The sequence below is a fragment of the Cupressus sempervirens genome, chromosome 6 (assembly GCF_028749045.1).
Source record: "Cupressus sempervirens isolate cs-2001-9-10 chromosome 6, ASM2874904v1, whole genome shotgun sequence".
Classification (NCBI taxonomy): Eukaryota; Viridiplantae; Streptophyta; class Pinopsida; order Cupressales; family Cupressaceae; genus Cupressus; species Cupressus sempervirens.
The window spans coordinates 428,819,033-428,838,274 of NC_143123.1; positions in this window are offsets into that span (position 1 = coordinate 428,819,033).

The window sequence follows — 19,242 nt, forward strand, 5'->3', positions numbered from 1 at the left end:
AAGATCTAATCAAGGGTAGGGAATTGACTTTTGCATGATCCATGTGCACAATCATTTCTACCAATCAAAAGAGTTAACTTTTGTATCTCCATGTGAGACAAAAGAATTTTCTTTTATTTTTAAAATGGGAAAATGATTTTATCTGTGCAACTTAGGATAAGAGATGAATGGGGTCTTTTATTTAATAAAAGTGGGGCATGTTCCTTCTAATTTAATAAAAGGGGGGCATGTTCCTTTTAATTTAAATAAGAACTTAGGATATAGGGGTCAAAAAATGGGATAATATCAAATAAATCAATTTTTGAAGATTTGATTAAGATACATGATTTAATAATTTTAGCAAAAATAATGAGAAGGGGGCCAATGGTCTAGATGACCATTTTTGGGTGATTACATTTGCCCCTCTTTGACTAATTTGTGATTGATCTAAGAACACATTATGTCAAAGAATGAAGAAGCCAAACAAGCGGCAAAATGATGACTCTAAAGAACAAAGTGTAGAGAGATAGCATATCATGAGTGCATAACTAGTAGCAACAATACTAGACTATTAGGGGAGAAAAAAGATAGTATCTAAACTCGAGACAAGGACTAACATGTTGAGAAAAGTAAGCAAATAGATCAAGAAAAAATGGAAAGGTAAAGATAGTATCTAAACTCGAGACAAGGACTAACATGTTGAGAAAAGTAAGCAAATAGATCAAGAAAAAATGGAAAGGTCAAGCATATGCTCCTAAGAAATAGATAGCCATAACAAGCAAGCAATTTGCAATGATGATAGAACATTCTTACTCCCTTGGGATCAAAATCAAAATGAGGTAGAGGAGATGCAAAAATGAGAAAAATATGATCAAATCAAGATAAAGCTAGGTCTAAGATGACATATAAGCAATTTAAAACCAAAGAGTGACCACCAAAAGTGATAGTATGCCCCAATTTGACTAAATTTGACCAAGGAAGATAAAGCATTAGAACTAGGCCAGATCAAGGAGAAAGATGAAATGAAAGTGAAGTGTGATGGATTGAAGTGAGCAAAAAGCATGAAAGAAAGTAGAAATGAAAAAATGTTGATGCCCCAGTGAGATTCGAAGATTAGGCCTCAAAAGATCAACCAACTGCATAGAAGAAGGAATAAATTTTAAAATGCAATGGGTACAATTTTTGTACAATTATGAGGAGTTCAAAAATTGGGTCAAAATGAGGTCAAAATGTATAAGAGGGGTCCAAGGGTCATTTTCAATTTATTTTGTCTTCTTGTGATTTTGAGAGCTTTGAGCACTTGAGAGAGACATGTTGCAGAAGGAGGTATTCCAATCACATCTCATAGTTTCAAGTCAACCAGTTGCATAATTGACCTCCATAGTATGGTGCCCCAGTAAGTTTTTGATTTTACAAGAATTTTAGGTCATTTTGTTGAGAGTTTTAGCCATTTTTGTAGGGTTTCATAGGTTTTTTGCAAAATGTCATGTGATAATTTAGAAACTATTGCACGGTAGTTCTATGAACTTATGTATGATACTTCTAAGTTTTGGAAAGTATCATGCAAGTGTTGAACATAGTATCATATGAGACCCACCCAATAGTCCTATGATACCATGCGAAGTATTGCAAAAAGAGATAATACCGCACGTGTATTGGATAAAGTATCGTATGATACTTGGTCAGCCAATTTTGCATGTATGAGCCATGTTTTCATTGTTTCTCAGTTTGAATATTAATTACATACTTGGATAGCAGAGTAGAGATGTGTCTAGTCATGTTTTGGTTTTCATCATAACATGTATTGATATATCTAGACTCATTTTTGCATATGGTGTTTTCGATGTTTCATATTAGGGCTCCTAAGGTAATGGGATTGAGATTCATATGCTAGCTAGATGAGAATCAAAGGAGGACTCTAAGGACCATGAGATGCAAGAAGATATTGCATTTTCCCTATATATAGGCAAACCATGGAATCCTTATTGTGCTAGTAGAGAGATGGCATAGTAAGCATAACACATTTCATTTGCCCACTCAAGAGGCCATGATCATGCTTGAGGATGTGTATTGCATCCTACAAGTACGTTATAATGAGGAGTCGATAAGTATAATGAATATGTCTATGTTTTCTTTGCATCATCTCTTGATCATGAGTGTACTATGATCAAGCCCCAACAGAGGGTAGGGCAACATTATATGTATTATTTAAGAATGTGATCATCCTTGACAAACATATTACATTGGTAGAGATTGGTAGTGGAGTACAGGCAGAAGTACCTACTGATATGCATCTCATGTTCCTTGGTGGCCTAGGCACTAGTCATGGATAGAAGCCAAAAGAGCTTCCTGTGTAGATGGGGGAGATTGGTTATGGAACTAATAGGGAGGCCATGGTAGATGGCTTGGAGATTGGTCATTTTCGTTGATATGTATCATGAGTTGCATAAGATTTTCTACCAAGAGGGGAAGACATGGGCATGTAGCATAGTATTAACACAAATCTAGGTGTGGGACCATACAATAGTGATCTAGCCACGGGCATAGTCTCAAGAGTATTCATAGCCCTTTATCTATAGATTATGTAGCTTCATCTCTCAACCACACAATGAAGACATGATATACTATAGGTAATTGTTCGATGAGTTGTTGGTGTTTTAGTGGTGATCCTATAGTGGATGTGAGGTTTGGTGAGAGATAGTGGATAAGATGAGATACATGTTTAGGAGTTGAATAGTAGTAGGCTTCCATGTAGGCATTGTGGAGAGGTTTGTACTCATGTAGATGTGGAGGCAGTTTGGGCAGTCGTAGAGGGTTCTGATAGAGACCACCACATATGCTTAGTTCCACAAAGAGGAAGATTTAGGGTGGCTATTGATGTTGGGCTATGCCATGACCCTATAAGAGACACATGATCTAAAATGAGAGATGTGAGACTATCTCCCAAGGGTCATAGATGGGGACGTGTCACCAAATTATGCCCAAATCATGAAAAGGCATATGTTCCCATAATTTACTATTCTTGATGCACAACCAAAGGATGCAAGAGTAGGAGGAGATCATGGTAATGATGATAAAGGAGATGGATGAGGTGGAGGGGTCAAAGAGAGAGAGGAGGTAGAGGGAGAGAGCTAAGGAGTGGTTTGGGGGTTGCATCCAATAGTTGAGCACATTCGCGGAGCCACATTGAGATGAAGGCAGAAGATGAGGGGAAGGAGGAGTAGAAGGAGAGACCAGAGAGACTAGTGTGATGGCCTCAAGTAGATAGGCAGTAACCAAGATAGGAGGAGATGTTGGAACCACCTAACCTAATAAAAGGAGGGGATGATCAACATATTAGAGCTCTGGAGATAGAGTTACAAAAGGCACAGATCGCTATAGCGATCTAAGATCAATAACTCATAGATGAGCGAGCATGGAGTGAGGAGCTAAGTCAAGAGAAGGACGCATGGTGTAAGGGCACCCTATTATTAAGAGGCCTATAGAGGCATAGTGCTTCTAGGATAGGGCTTACTTGACTACTCTAAGAGATCCAAGAGATCAGAGGGAGTAGTACAACCATCAGATAGGACACAGGCACCACCTTATGGCACTTTGATGTATATTTTGAGACAACTATCAAGATTTTGGATCCCATATTGTACATGTACTTGATTGATCATTATATATATGATACTAGATTTGATTTATGGCTTTGTGTACTTGTCTTCTTTTCTAGCTCATGTAATGGACATTCATGTGTATTTCAACACTTGTCTTTTTATTTCAATATGATGTTGATATGTGTGCTCATGTTTATGCTCATATTATGTTTATGATCATGGATGTATCTCTTCATAGATCTTTTAGCTCTCATGTTACAATGTAGGCTTGTGATTTGAAAATTTAGCACTTGGATTAGATTAGATGTAATGATGAGATTAACCCCTTGTGATGACAGGAATAGAAGCATTAGGTTGATATGACTGATGAGGAATGAAAGACATGATGGAGAGGAAGTGAGAAAAAGGTGAATGCAGTTAGTTGATGTGCTTGTGAAAGATAAAGAGAAAGCTCTCTCAACATGCAAGATGCAAAAGTTAAACTAGAATGAACCCTAAAATGAAAACTAGTATGCAATGGTATGATTGCAAGGGATGCATAAATAGACTCTAATTTTCATTATTGAGTTTTATTAGGGACATCAGAAGATCATACAGTCATCACTAGTATAACTATGAGGATATGAATATGATCTATATTGGATACAAATGTGGGAATCTAACCTAAGCATCAAAGACATAGAGGTCAAGATGACTAATGTACTGAGGCACCCTATGTTTAGTGTAGAAATATTACACTTATATCAAGTCATAAGTGTTAACATAACCCCTAAGTGCGGTCTTGGAAAAATAGAGAAGGATGATACGTTGTAGATCCAAAATGTCAAGTAGGACAAGCATGAATGCTCGTGACACTTTAGATCCACAAGGAATACCCACAAGCAAAAAATGTGTAAAACATGCCCCATGCCCCATGCTCTCATTCTACTATTCCATGCCATCCTTGAGAGACTATTAGGGAGGGAACAATCAACAAAGAAATCATCATAGATAGAACACACACAAAAAATCAATCAAGTTTCAGCAAGTTTAATGTTAGAGTATGTGTGTGTAAGTCACATGAATATTTCTTTAGAGCTTGAATCTACTAGGGATAAATATCATGACATCCTAGACTATAGCTAGGGTATCCAAAAAATTATTGAGAAATACTCAATGTCAAGGGGAGCGTTGAGAAATATTGTTTGACAAGTTGCCAAAGAAATACTCATGCAACAAAGAGGCCCTGATAAGCTAAGAGGTTTGTGCCCCCTAGACCTAGACGAGAGTCAATTCGAAGCTAGGAAAGCAAAAGTAAGAGTGAAGTGAATGAGCGCAAAGCAAGACTGATAGACATAGGTGCAAGGATCTCAAGTAGCATGTGTTTCTAGGTTTTCACCACTTGGCAAAAAATTTCAAGACTTCTATGATTTTTTTGTATTTTCTAATTTAAAAAAAAAAAAATTGGTGATGCATTAAAGTGCCTATTGCTAGGTTTTCACTAAGATGATCATTTTTTCAGGATATTTTCTAATTTTTAGGATTTTTTAGCATCATATATAATTTTTTTCAGGATCATAGAATATGTACAAACAGCTGGGCAGTGAGCCTTAAGCATAGAACTTTTTCAGATGGAGAATATTGATAGGCTCAAGGTTGTTCCCCCTTCGGTGTAGAAAGTTGATAGGTACTAGATCTAAATGCAAAAATGACAATGTAAGGACCCAACTAGTTAGGATCAAACTTACCTTTTTGTTCTTTAATTTGTTGATTCTTTGGGTTTTCTCTAAGAAAAATCTCACCCACTTGGAATTCATGAGGATGACTTTCTTGTTGTAACTAGTAGACATCCTCTTTTGGTAAGCTTACATGTATTCTAAAGAAGCCTTTTAATGCTCATCTAGAGTCTTAAGCTCATGAATCCTCAAAGCCCTATGGTCCTTCTCAATGATCAATCAGTGTAAATCGATTCACAAAGAGGGAATATCAACTTCTAATGAGAGGATAACTGCAGAACCATAAACAAGTGCAAAGGGTGTAGCCTCAGTGAGAGTGTGTATAGTGGTCCTATAGGCCCATAGTGCCAGATTAATCTATAGCTCTTTGGTATGTAACACCTACATTTTTTGGCCCAAAGAGCATTACATTCCAACAGAATGTACCCCATGCACAAGTGAAAATTATTTTCACCTAATCTTCGAGAGCTATCTTAATCTGATTATACCTTGAGAAGCCATCCATTAGGAAATAAATTTTTGTAGCTCGTAGTCATGTCTAATATCATATTGATTTTCCAAAGAATCATCCTTTGTGCATGCCTTGTTTAAATCCCTAAAATATGTGCAAACATGAATAGATTTTTCATGTTTAGAAATGGGTACCATATTGGTTATCCATTCTGCATAGTCAATAGCTCTAATGAACTTTGCACTCAACAATTTTTTGAGCTCAACTTTGACTAATAAGGCAACATGAGGATGCATCTTTATTAATTTCTTCTTAACCAATTTGATGCAAGGAATGATGGAGGGGTGATGCATAGTGATCTTTGTATCTAAGCCAGGCATATCATCATAGGTCCATGTAAAGTTAATTTATTTTTGCTAAAAGAATAGTGTGAAATGTTCTTTTTCTTCTACTAATAAAGACTGAGCCAAATATATAATTTTGGGAGATTCCTTAGTACCCAAGTTGATAGGTTATGTTGGTTCAATCAAAACCGATGATCTATCCTAAAAATAGCTTGGAAGATGACATAGTACCTCATCCTTAGGTGCCTCAAAGAGGTTTCCACCCTTGGATACATCTTTATTTTTACTCTTTTTTGGTTTAGACATCACCACAAGGTGGTTTTCACCATTTCAACTCTTATTTTTCAATTTGTGATTGAGGTATTTAATGTATGTCTCGGTCATGTTAACTATCAGTTTACTAGTGGAAGATACTAGGGGTTCAATGGCATTTAGGGAGCATGCGATCTCATAATCATTTTGAAACTGGGGTAGCTCAGGTCTTTGATTTTGAATAGATCAATCTATTGAATTCGGGTGTATAAGCGAAAGAAAGGTAAAAGCTTCAAGGTTATTAATGTGAGAGGAATCATCTCTGGTGACAAGAGAGGTCAAGCCTATAGGGAAATCTCTAAAGGAATCTAGTTCAAGATGAGTCCTAGAAGAATTAGTATGATCATCTAGGGAAAGTTATGAATCCAACTCATCTAACTCTATGTGCGACTCATCAACTACATTAGGTTGGGTAGCATAGGCATGTATCACATCTACATCGAATTTACAAGAGGCATCAGAAAGGGATTCCCACTCATATTCTTGAGAATCAATGTTTTGATATCGGGCCACAATTCAAACAATACTTCTCTTGATTATTTTTGCATTAGGATTTTCAACATCTGACTCATCAAATTTAGGTTGCCTAGACATAGATTCTTCATCAATGTTGTCATGAAACAACACATCTTCTCCCCAAAGAAGGGAGGTAGAAGGGGTGAAATCCTCCTCATGTGTCAAAACAACAGTAGTAGGTTGAATGTTGTCTTCAAATTCGCTGGCTATAGGGACTTCACTATCAAACCACTATCAAACCATGCCAAGTTATCTTCAACACCATACTTTAGGCCTATAGTATCTTTTCTTTTTCATCCCTTGGTGTGACTCATGGGTTCTACAAGAGCATTCTTATTATCATTTAAAGGTCCTTGACCATGATAACCTATTTTTCTTAGAAATTGGTAGCCTTTCCCATATCTTTTAGGAGAAATAGGGGTGTGTGCTAAAATGTTGTCACACTTCTATGAATCATTATATGTAAGAAAACTCAAGAATGAGCCCTCACAAATCGATCCATAGCTCTCTACTCATAGAGTGCAAGGGTTTGCAATGAAGGCCCTCAGTTTGACCTATTTTTGTGCCCATGCAAGTACACCATGAGATGAGAGATTCAAAGAGGAAAAGCAAGAATGCTAGTCTCCATGATCTTCAAATATGCATGAAAATAAGATCTAATCTATGAAAGAAAAATCTAATCTATAAATGCAAGATTTAAGCTAAAATCCCATGATGGGTGCAAGAGAGAAAAAAAGACAAGAAAATAGAAGTTCTCCACAAAAAGCTTTTGTATTCAAACTCCTTCAAAAATTAGTCTTCAAACCTGCAGCATAACGATAGCATAATCATGGGTGTCTAACATGAGGAGAGGGCTCTCCCTTATAAAGAAAATTATGGAGGTGAGAGGCTTCTCACAACCAATATGGGATAATAGAGCTTGATCCATGTGAGACAAAATTCCACCAATGAGAAAAGAGGAGTGGTTGAGAAGAAAGTGGTGATCCATGTGAGACAAGATTCTACCAATTAGAAAAGAGGAGTGGTTGAGGAGAAAGTGGAAAGATAAATCCCACTTAAATCACATTTTTAAGTGTTGAGAAATTAAATAAAAAGAATTTATTTTATTTCCTTTTTTCATCAAAAGAGATATTTAAGTGGGATTTTTATTTAATTAAAAGGGAGCAAGTTCTTTTTAATTAAATAGAAGATATTTAATTAAATTAAAAGAGAGGGTTTTTCTCTTAATTAATTAAATGTGGATGAACTATTTAATTAAAAGAGAGGTTTTCTTTTAATTAAATGGGGATTTTATTTTATTTAATTAAAAGAGAAGATTTTCTTTTAATTAAATAAGACTTGGAATAAGATGATCAATCTTAGAAATGAAATAAATCAAATTTGATCAAGGAAATTGATTTGAATTGATTTAATAAAATATTACAAACCATTGATTCAGAAAATTTGATAAATTGATAAATTGAATAATGGGGGCCCATAGTCTAGGCGACCATTTTTGGGTGCATACAAGGGGTAGCTAAGATGACTTCATCATTATCCTCTTCCTCTCTATAGATTTTATCTCTAATAACTTGATCTTCTTTTTCATCTTCTAAAGGAATCGAGGATTGAACAAAGGTGCCAAAGATAGTCATAGCCAATGGAGTGGATTTTATTATCTTAGACAATTTTCCATAGGAGCATGGAGAAATAGTTAATATTGCAATGGAGTCCAAAGTATACTCCCCCATGCCAATACTCATCATTTTTAACTTCTTTTTACATTTTGTCAATGATGGTTAAATGTCACTAGGAGGTTGGTTATGTGGTGCTAGCGACTTTACAACAGTAAGCATATTGATAGACATGGAATTATCACCCGCGATCACTATTTCTATACCATTGAATGAAAACTTGATACACTGATGGTATTTTTTTTGGCAATATGGTTAGTTAGATGTTTTGATGGTTTTCATTTATAGCAACATATATTTAACTTTTCATTTATGCATTCAAAGACAGAGAATTGCCTAAGTATTACACAGTTTGCAGGAGTACAATGAATAGATCTTAATAGTATAGATGATGCACCAAAAGTTAACCTTATGCATAGTTGAGGAAGGTCTATAAAATTTTCATGATGATGTGTGCCAGTTCACATGTATGTATAGTTAGTACGACACAAGTTACAATAAGTTTAACTGAGATGGTATTTAACAGTGCAAAACAAAGCATAGTAGAAAACAAAGTTGTATGACTTTAGGAATTGTTTTGATTTCAAAGTAATTACTAAGTCATTTTAATCCAAAAATGTGAGTATTATTTTATATTATGTCAAGCATGTGAAGACATGGAAGCTAACTAAGCAACAATTTGTGAATGCACAAGGTATAAGTAAATGTCTTATATTGCACAAATAGTGGGAAAGTGTGTTGCATAGTGAATGTGTGTAATGTATAGATATTGTGGAGGTTGCATGATTAGATGTGACACGAGAACTATTGTGAGAACCATCTACAAGGCTTATGTGATGCAAAATCTGATATAAGATTAGAGGAAGTGTGAGTTACACCAATAAGCAAGTATTGTATGTATATCTATTCTATGAAGAAACTAAATTGTATTGTTGCATGTTAGGGTAATGGGATCTTCTCGCATACACTGTAATTGATGTACCAAATCCTAATAGAGTTGAGGCTTCTAACAAGGCCTAGTCCTCTAACAAGGAATTGAGACACTATATGTACTTCATAGACTCCTAACAGGGTCAATATCCTTAACATAATCCTATTGTTTAGTGAATCATCTACCGGGTAACACCCCTGCCAAGGTTTTCCCTTGGCCAGGGTTTCTCTAGTTAACAAATAATGGTTTTATGAGTTCTCTATGTGTATGGTTATATTTACTATTCAACATTGTTGGTTTACTTTCATATGCAAGTTATAAAATGATTAACAATATTCAGTTGTGGGAAAAAGTTTGTAGAATATTGATTCACCACCCCCACCGCCCCCCCCTCAGTATTATTTATTTCTAATAATTGGTATCAAAGCCCAGTTACTTTGAAGAGGTTTAAAAATTTAACTAAGATCCCAATGAATATGGAAAAATTGAAGAAGAATCTGGAAGAAGCTCTTGAATAGATTGATCTTCTTACTGAAGAGAGAGATAACTTGAAAGATAGATACAAAGATGCAAAAGTTTACATTGGCAAACTAAAAGATGAAATTGATGATCTAAAATCTAGCAAGGTACTATTTGCATAGACTAGAAACAATGATGATTTAGAAAATCTTAAGAAAGAGAATGAGATCTTGAAACATGATTTGAAAATTATTGAATTGAAGTTGAGTCTTAAGACTAATGGCAAAAAAAGTGAACCCGATTCAAAATCTAAGAATGCAAACATTAGATCCCAGTTAAGTCAAGTGACATCTAAATTAGATTCTATTATGATTAGAGCATGTAAAGTTGGAAAAATAAAACATCATTGTGAAAGGAGAGTTGATACAAGCTAAACAACAGTTAGAGAAACTTTACATGAGTTCTAGAAAATTTGATGAACATATATTTCATCAAAGACCTTCTTATGACAAGACAGACCTTGTATATCTTCTTGGAGAGAAGTCGGTAAAGAAAGATGGAATTACGATAGAACCATATTCTATAGCAGAAATCCCTAAAGAAAAGTTTAATTGGTCTAATGAAGATGAGAAAACTAAATTGACAAATAAATTTGATGAACTTAGCATAACAGAGTAAATTGAAGAACCTAAGCAAGATGATTCATCCAAAGAGGTAAGACATGAATTCAAAGGTAGATGGTTCATATGAAAATAAGTTGGACATATGAATAGAGATTGTAGAGGTAAGTGTTTTAAACCAATTACCAATTTCTATTGTTATAATTGTCATGGTTATGGACACAAGGCAATAGAATGTAAGAAACCTAAGTTTGTTGATGATAATAAGAATAGTAGAATGTTTAGAGTAATGGAAGAAGTAGATCATAGAGTAGATCTAATGATGGAAAGAAACTTGATGGTGAGAAAAAGTAGTTTGTTTGTTACAAATGTAACAATCTTGGACATATTGCAAGGAATTGTAGAGCACCTGAAAGTCAAAATGACAATAATCAAAGGAGAAATGCACTTGTATGTCAATTATGCAATAACTTTGGACACTTAAGAAGATTTTGTAGAATGGATAGTGGGAACTTTGATAGGAACCCTAATCATAGAAGGAACGATAATAGGAATGAAAATGGAGGTAATAACAATCAGAAAGAAGTAGTCAAGGAACATGTTGAGGAATTCAAAGAAGCATTTGTGAAGGCTTGTAATCCAAAGAGTTCACAAATAGTATTGGAAGAACAACTCTTTGTGCACCTGATGGAAATTTGAAATCACAGATTATTTTTGGCTCAACCTATCTGAACTAAGCTATTTGCACTAGCAACAGAGCATCAGTGGTTAGAATTGATGTTAGAGAAAGAGTTAGAGATTTTGTAGTTAACTTAAGGTAGAAGACATAAAGAGAAAGCTATGGTTCAGTGTGCAAGTGTTGATGTGATCGTAGTAAGCAAGAATTGTAAGATCAAGGTCATTGGTAAATAGAGATAGTATTCTGAGTTTGTGGTAGATACACATTTATTGCGTAGTGCAATTTGAAATGATTTAAGGATCATGAACAAGATTTGATGTACCATTCGTTCATGAGAAGTGTCTTGAGCAAATTAAAGAATGATTTGATAGAAATTAAAGTATGAAGCAAGTTTGTGAAGACAAAAGTTGTAGAAGCCCTAAAATCATGAATTTGAGTTATTTTATGGTCAATTAAATCCAATTCTTGAAGCATTTACAGTTATTGAGGAATAGCTAGTCAAAGAGTGCATGATGTTAGTGACAGACCAAGGTATGAGTTCGAGAAACACCCATTTGTTTCTTTACTAGATGATCCTATAGGCACATTTTTGCAAGTTCTTGAAAATGTGTTACATGTAGAGGATATAAGGAATTATATACATTGAAAAATTGAGAGTAAAGGTGATGAGGAAATTCACAAGGACTAAGGAGTCATGTGTAATAATGACTTATCCCTAAATTATGAATATGCACACCTCGAAGATTTGAATTTGGTGAAGTATATGTTCTACATGTAATTTGACAATCACAAGTGGACCTAAATTATATTGAGCAGAGTACATGATGATATGTTCTGGTTAGGTGATGCATAGATTGTCATTGACAATGATCTAATCCACAAAGTCACATGATTTAGCAATGAAGGTTGTAATACTATTAATGAGAAAATCATCAGGAAATTAGTGGAGACAAACCTAAAAACCAAGTTTGACGGAAGAAATATGAGGGTTGGTCCTATTTAGGATAAAGGAATCAAGTTGACCAAAATCTTTGGGTACAAGTTGAGCCAAGGATCAAAGCTAAACTCTATACCAGTTGGATTCCTTCATAGAACATATGTGGTGGCCATTGAAAGGAGAAAAGTTAATTTGTGTGACATTATAATGCTGAGTTTCTAGAATAGATTGTGTAGAGATTTTTCATCAACATTTCGAATCACACTACGTGATCCATCATCAGGAAGAGAGAGCAAGAGGTGTCAAATTATGTAAGAAGCAGATTTGGCACAGGGTCACAATTTAAGGAGACCAGGAAGAGAGGGACTGCACACGCCCCAACGCAAGTCAAAAGAAGTAAAATAAAAATAAAGACAAAAAACAAGCACGGGGGAGAGACAAAACCACCCAAGACACAAAGAGAAAGCACCAAGAGAGACCATTTTAAATGATTTGATGTGTGCATGTTTAGAGGGTGTTTTTAAAGTCTACCCATTAATAATAAAAAGTAATAACAATTTATGCGGGAGTGAAAATAAATAAATAAATAAATACAAAAATTAAAAAAGACTAAAAATAATAATAAAAAGAAAAAATAAAAGAAAAAATTTTGAAACATAAGAACAAACACATCTCAATCTATATGTTTATGTAAGTATGCAAGTGGATAATATAAACTAGCGTCCAAATATCAATGAACTCCCATCCTAAATCAGAAATTGAATGAATATATATATATATATATATATATATATACTTACGAATAAGTGAGCAATATATATAACGATTAAAAATGAGCAAAACAAAAACAAACATGTGCCACAATGTAACATATATATATAGATACATATATATATACATATATATACATATATATATACATATATATATATATATATATATATATATATATAGATACATACATATATACATATATATATATATATATACATATATATATATATATATGTATATATGTATGTATCTATATATATATATATATATGTATATATGTATGTATCTATATATATATATATATGAATATATCTATATATATATAATGTGCACACATCACGACTAGAAGAAAACAAACGCAAAAAATAAATGAAAAAATAATAAACAACCCCCATACACAACCCACGGTAGGAACTAGATACAAATGATACCAAAAAGCAAGAGAATGCAAAACAAATATATAAATGAAATAAACTAACGTAAAAGTAACAAGGGAATCAGCCCCACACGAAGAGACGAAAACAAAAATGACAGGAGATAATGTGGAGGAGAGAGGAAGAATCACCAAAGACACAAAAGAAGAAGTGGCCAACCTGGGGGAAGGGTGCAAGGCACCAGAGGAGAGGAGAGGGGGAGAGAGGACAAGAACCGAGGAGAGAGGAGCAGCCAAGCAAGACAGACGGAGAGAGAAAGAGCCGAACCAACAAAATGAGGGTGTTACTCCGCAGAAGTCACCAAAGGATGCCACGAGGGGTTGAGAAGCCATCCATCATCACGATTGAGGTTGATGGGGTGGTTAATAATTTCAACTGCTTCTTTAAGCTTCCTCTTAAAATAGTTGTCCTCGTGGGAAATGATTTGCGTGTCCTCCAAACATATGTGATGCTTGGTCAAGAAGGAATGTTCAGCAAGCGCCGATCAAGCATCACATATGTTTGGAGGACACGCAAATCATTTCCCATGAGGACAACTATTTTAAGAGGAAGCTTAAAGAAGCAGTTGAAATTATTAACCACCCCATCAACCTCACTCATGATGATGGATGGCTTCTCAACCCCTCGTGGCATCCTTTGGTGACTTCTGTGGAGTAACACCCTTGTTGTGTTGGTTCAGCTCTTTCTCTCTTCGTCCGTCTTGCTTGGCTGCTCCTCTCTCCTCAGTTCTTGTCCTATCTCCCCCTCTCCTCTCCTCTGGTGCCTTGCACCCTTCCCCCAGGTTGGCCACTTCTTCTTTTGTGTCTTTGGTGATTCTTCCTCTCTCCTCCGCATTATCTCCTGTCATTTTTGTTTTCGTCTCTTCGTGTGGAGCTGATTCCCTTGTTACTTTTACGTTAGTTTATTTCATTTATATATTTGTTTTGCATTCTCTTGCTTTTTGGTATCATTTGTATCTAGTTCCTAGCGTGGGTTGTGTATGGGGGTTGTTTATTATTTTTTCATTTATTTTTTGCGTTTGTTTTCTTCTAGTCGTGATGTGTGCACATTATATATATATATATATGTATGTATGTATATATATATATATATGTATGTATCTATATATATATGTATGTATATATATATATATATATATATATATATATATATATATATATATATATATATATATATATATATATATATATATATACATACATACATACATACATATATATATGTATGTATGTATGTATGTATATATATATATACATACATACATACATACATATATATATGTATGTATGTATGTATATATATATATATATATACATACATACATACATATATATATATATATATATACATACATATATATATATACATACATATATATATATATACATACATACATATATATATATATATACATACATATATATATATACATACATATATATATATATATACATACATACATATATACATATATATACATATATATATATATAGATATATACATATGTATATATACATAAATATATATACATATATATATATATATATATATGTTACATTGTGGCACATGTTTGTTTTTGTTTTGCTTCTTTTTAATCGTTATATATATTGCTCGCTTATTCGTAAGTATATATATATATATATATATATATATATATATATATATATATATATATATATATATTCATTCAATTTCTGATTTAGGATGGGAGTTCATTGATATTTGGACGCTAGTTTATATTATCCACTTGCATACTTACATAAACATATAGATTGAGATGTGTTTGTTCTTATGTTTCAAAATTTTTTCTTTTATTTTATCTTTTTATTATTATTTTAAGTCTTTTTTAATTTTTGTATTTATTTATTTATTTTCACTTCCGCATAAATTGTTATTACTTTTTATTATTAATGGGTAGACTTTAAAAACACCCTCTAAATGTGCACACATCAAATCATTTTAAATGGTCTCTCTTGGTGCTTTCTCTTTGTGTCTTGGGTGGTTTTGTCTCTCCCCCGTGCTTGTTTTTTGTCTTTATTTTTATTTTACTTCTTTTGACTTGCGTTGGGGCATGTGCAGTCCCTCTCTTCCTGGTCTCCTTAAATTGTGACCCTGTGCCAAATCTGCTTCTTACATAATTTGACACCTCTTGCTCTCTCTTCCTGATGATGGATCACATAGTGTGATTCGAAACGTTGATGAAAAATCTCTACACAATCTATTCCAGAAACTCAGCATTATAAATCATGGATTGTGGAAATCTGATTGCATTAATTGTGTGACATTGTCAGAGTGCAACTTTTGGACAATATTTCTAAGATAAAGAAAATAAAAAGTGTAGTATTTCAATTTGAGTCCCTATTGACTCATTTATTATTTTTTGTTACTAAGTAGTTTCCTTGAGTAATCAATTGTGATAGCAATACATGCACAATGAAAATTGTAACTCAAAGCTACATATATAAACCTAAAAATGTCAAAGACATTAATATTGATAGGATGATGAAGAATAGTTTGAGATGAAATTGAGGTATAGGATACTTCCCTTTATGGTAGAGAAGTATAAGGATGATTTGTGCTTCATGGTAGAAACTAACAACACCAGCATGGAAGCAATGATACCTAGAGTGAAGTCCATTGAGCCTATGGGCTATGAGATGAGTGTTGAACTTATTGAAGGGTATGCGAAGATCATACTGAAGTATGAACATGACATAGAATGTCCTAGATGGGGGACATATGATGAAAGATCAAGGATTGTAGAGTCTGAGCTCCACAATAAAGAGAGTAAGAAGAAAGTAGAAAAAGATATAGATTCCATATTCAAGGAATTTGGCATGACCATACAAGAATTTTATGAGATAGAGGGAATTGAGTTAGAGATGAAGGCTAGTGGGTAGATTGAAGTATTGGAAGCAATGCCTATTGCAATAACAAGACCTTCCAAAGGAGTAGCAGTGGCACAACCATGTTTGCAAGCTCCCATTGCAACATATGCAATAGTTGCACAAGTGCAACCTATAAGAGCAGGTTATGAGCAATCAAGAAGGTAGTTAGAGTTGGAAGCACCTATTGTGTAGAGGAAGTCAGGAAGACTGGTGAAGATTAAGCAAGAACTTGCACCTCAAGCAAAGAAAAGAGTAAAGCAGATCATCAATGAGCCTCACAAAAGGAGGAAAACCATGCAACTGAGCAATTCTGAAAGTTTAGAGGATGATGATGAAGATAAACCTATTGAGCAAGATATACAGGAAGCCAAGACAATCACAGACAAGAAGACATGAAAATCAAAGGTAGTAGAAAATTTGAACATGTAGATTATAAATGATGACAATTTTGTTCAGTTGAATAAATTTTATAGCATGTATAGTAGTATGGATAGGAGGAAATTAGAGAATGCCATAATAAGAAATATGATTTCGAGGAATAAAAGATTTGATAGCATTCAGAATAAGATTCTTGAAGACCTATACAATAGGTTGATCAATAGAAAGAGAAGGGTAGTAGAAGAAGATCTAAATATGAGGATCACATCCATAAATAAGTTATGTGATGTTGGATCAAATGAGGAATCTGAGATAATTTTGAAGGGTATTGAGCACTTGTTGAGAGCAAAAGAAGAGCAATTCTTTTGATGGGATGCAATTATGAGGAGGTAAGGCAAGAAACAGAGGAGGCTATAGTGAAATATATGTCCTTAGTACCTAAGGAGAGTATGCAAGAAAAGGCTAATAGTCTGATATATGTACAGGCAGATGCACCTTCCAAAGTAGAAAAAGAGACACAAGGGACACAACAAGCACTATCTCCACCTCACATTGTTATGGGTAATGAATCCATCCAAGTGGATAGTACACACATAAGTGTGGACATAAAGGAGAATCCATTTGTAGCATATGGGACAAATATTGTTGGCAATATCACTTCCTATACCAGCTCTAATGAAGAGGAAGAGAAAAAGAAGAAGGAAGAAGAAGAAAAGAAGAGAAAGGAACACGTAGATAAGAAAAAGAAAGAAGATGAAGAAAAGAAGATGAAAGAAGAACATGAAAAGAGGAGGAAAGAAGAAAAGGAAAAGAAGTAGAAAGAAGAAGAAGAAGAAAATAAAAAGATAGAGGAAGAAGAGAAGAAGGAGAAAGAGGCTAAGGAAAAGAAGGCTATAGATGAACATATGAAAAATACTATTGTATCTTCAGTAGTATTGGCAGCTAGAACATCAACAACAATACCTATTCCATCTTATGATGAAGACCAAAAAGAGCTATTGGGCACTTTGAGAAATTTTTTTAAGAAGAAAAAATCTATAAAGTCTTTAGAGAAGACTCTTGCTGAAGTCTTGGAGTGCATGCAAAAGAAAATTTCTATAACTATAGCTAATCCAAACTTGCAAGCTAAGGCAAAAGAGTTGGTGAAGACCTTTGATGAGGAATTCACAACCTTAACTAAAGTAGCAGTGGCGCAAGCACAAAGTAATCATGATGCAGAAATATTCAACATAGTATGCACTAATGTACGTAATGATGTAAAGGAACTTGATATAAACATCAAGGAATTAAGACAGTGTATTGTTGAAGGAAAGAAGGTGTATGGATAGTGTGAAATGTCTTATACTTACTTATCAAAATTTTATGAAAAGATCAAAGGTCATATGAGTGAGCTTCAATCACTCACTACAAGATTACAACAACCAGAGATCAAATCAATTGAAGATTCTGAGGATGAGATTGAGAAAATCCAAAATGCTGCCAGAAGCATTCAATTTGACAAGGAGAAGGTAATAAGAAGAGTCTTTGTTCTCAGAGAATATATGGAACCCAAGGTCATAATTTTGTAGAGACAAATTGAGGAATGTCTTTTAACAAAGAATTCCTATGATGATTTCACCTATACTGACTTGAGCATAGTTGAAGTGGCATCCTATGCACTTTGTACACTCATTATTTTATTAGACATAGTCAAAGGAAACTAGAAGAAGGACTTTGACAAGCTAAAGATTGATTTTACAGATTGCATATCTAGAATGAAAAGCTGATCCACAATAGACAACAAGTTTTTGTGCTATAGTTTTTGACACCTTTGCCATTGATGTCAAAGGGGGAGTATTAATAGAGGAAAAATTTATTGATGTAAATGCATATATAAGAGGGAGCTTATGTATGTATCAATGTAAAGGAGTGATAAGGAATGTAATGATCCATCAAAAGATTAATAAAAAATTGTTATGTTTTGAAGGCAATTTGTGTATAGTTATACTATTTGCTTTTGTTTTGTATGGCATCATTTTGGAACTTAGCCAATTTTCCCAAATGTTACTGTCAATGCCAAAGAGGGAGATTGTTGGAAATATGGTCAGTTAGATGTCTTGATGGTTGTCATTTATGGCAACATATACTCAACATTTCATTTATGCATTTAGAGACAAAAAATTATTTAAGTATTAGACAGTTTACAAGAGTACAATGAACATATCTTAACAATATAGATGAATTGCAGAGAGTTAAGCTTATACACAATTGAGTAAGGTTTGTAACATTTTCATGATGATGTGTACCAGTGTGCATGTATATATAGTTAGTACGATGCAAGTTATAGTAGGTTTAACTGTGTTGGTATTTAACAGTGCAAAATAGAGCGTAGCAGAAAACAAAACTATACAACTTTAGGAATTGTTTTGAAATCAAAATAATTACTAAGTCATGTTAAGCCAAAAATGTGAATATTATTTTATATTATGTCAAGTGTGTGAAGACATGGAAGCCGATTGAGCAACAATTTATGAATGCGTAAGGTATAAGTAAAGATCTTATGTTGCACA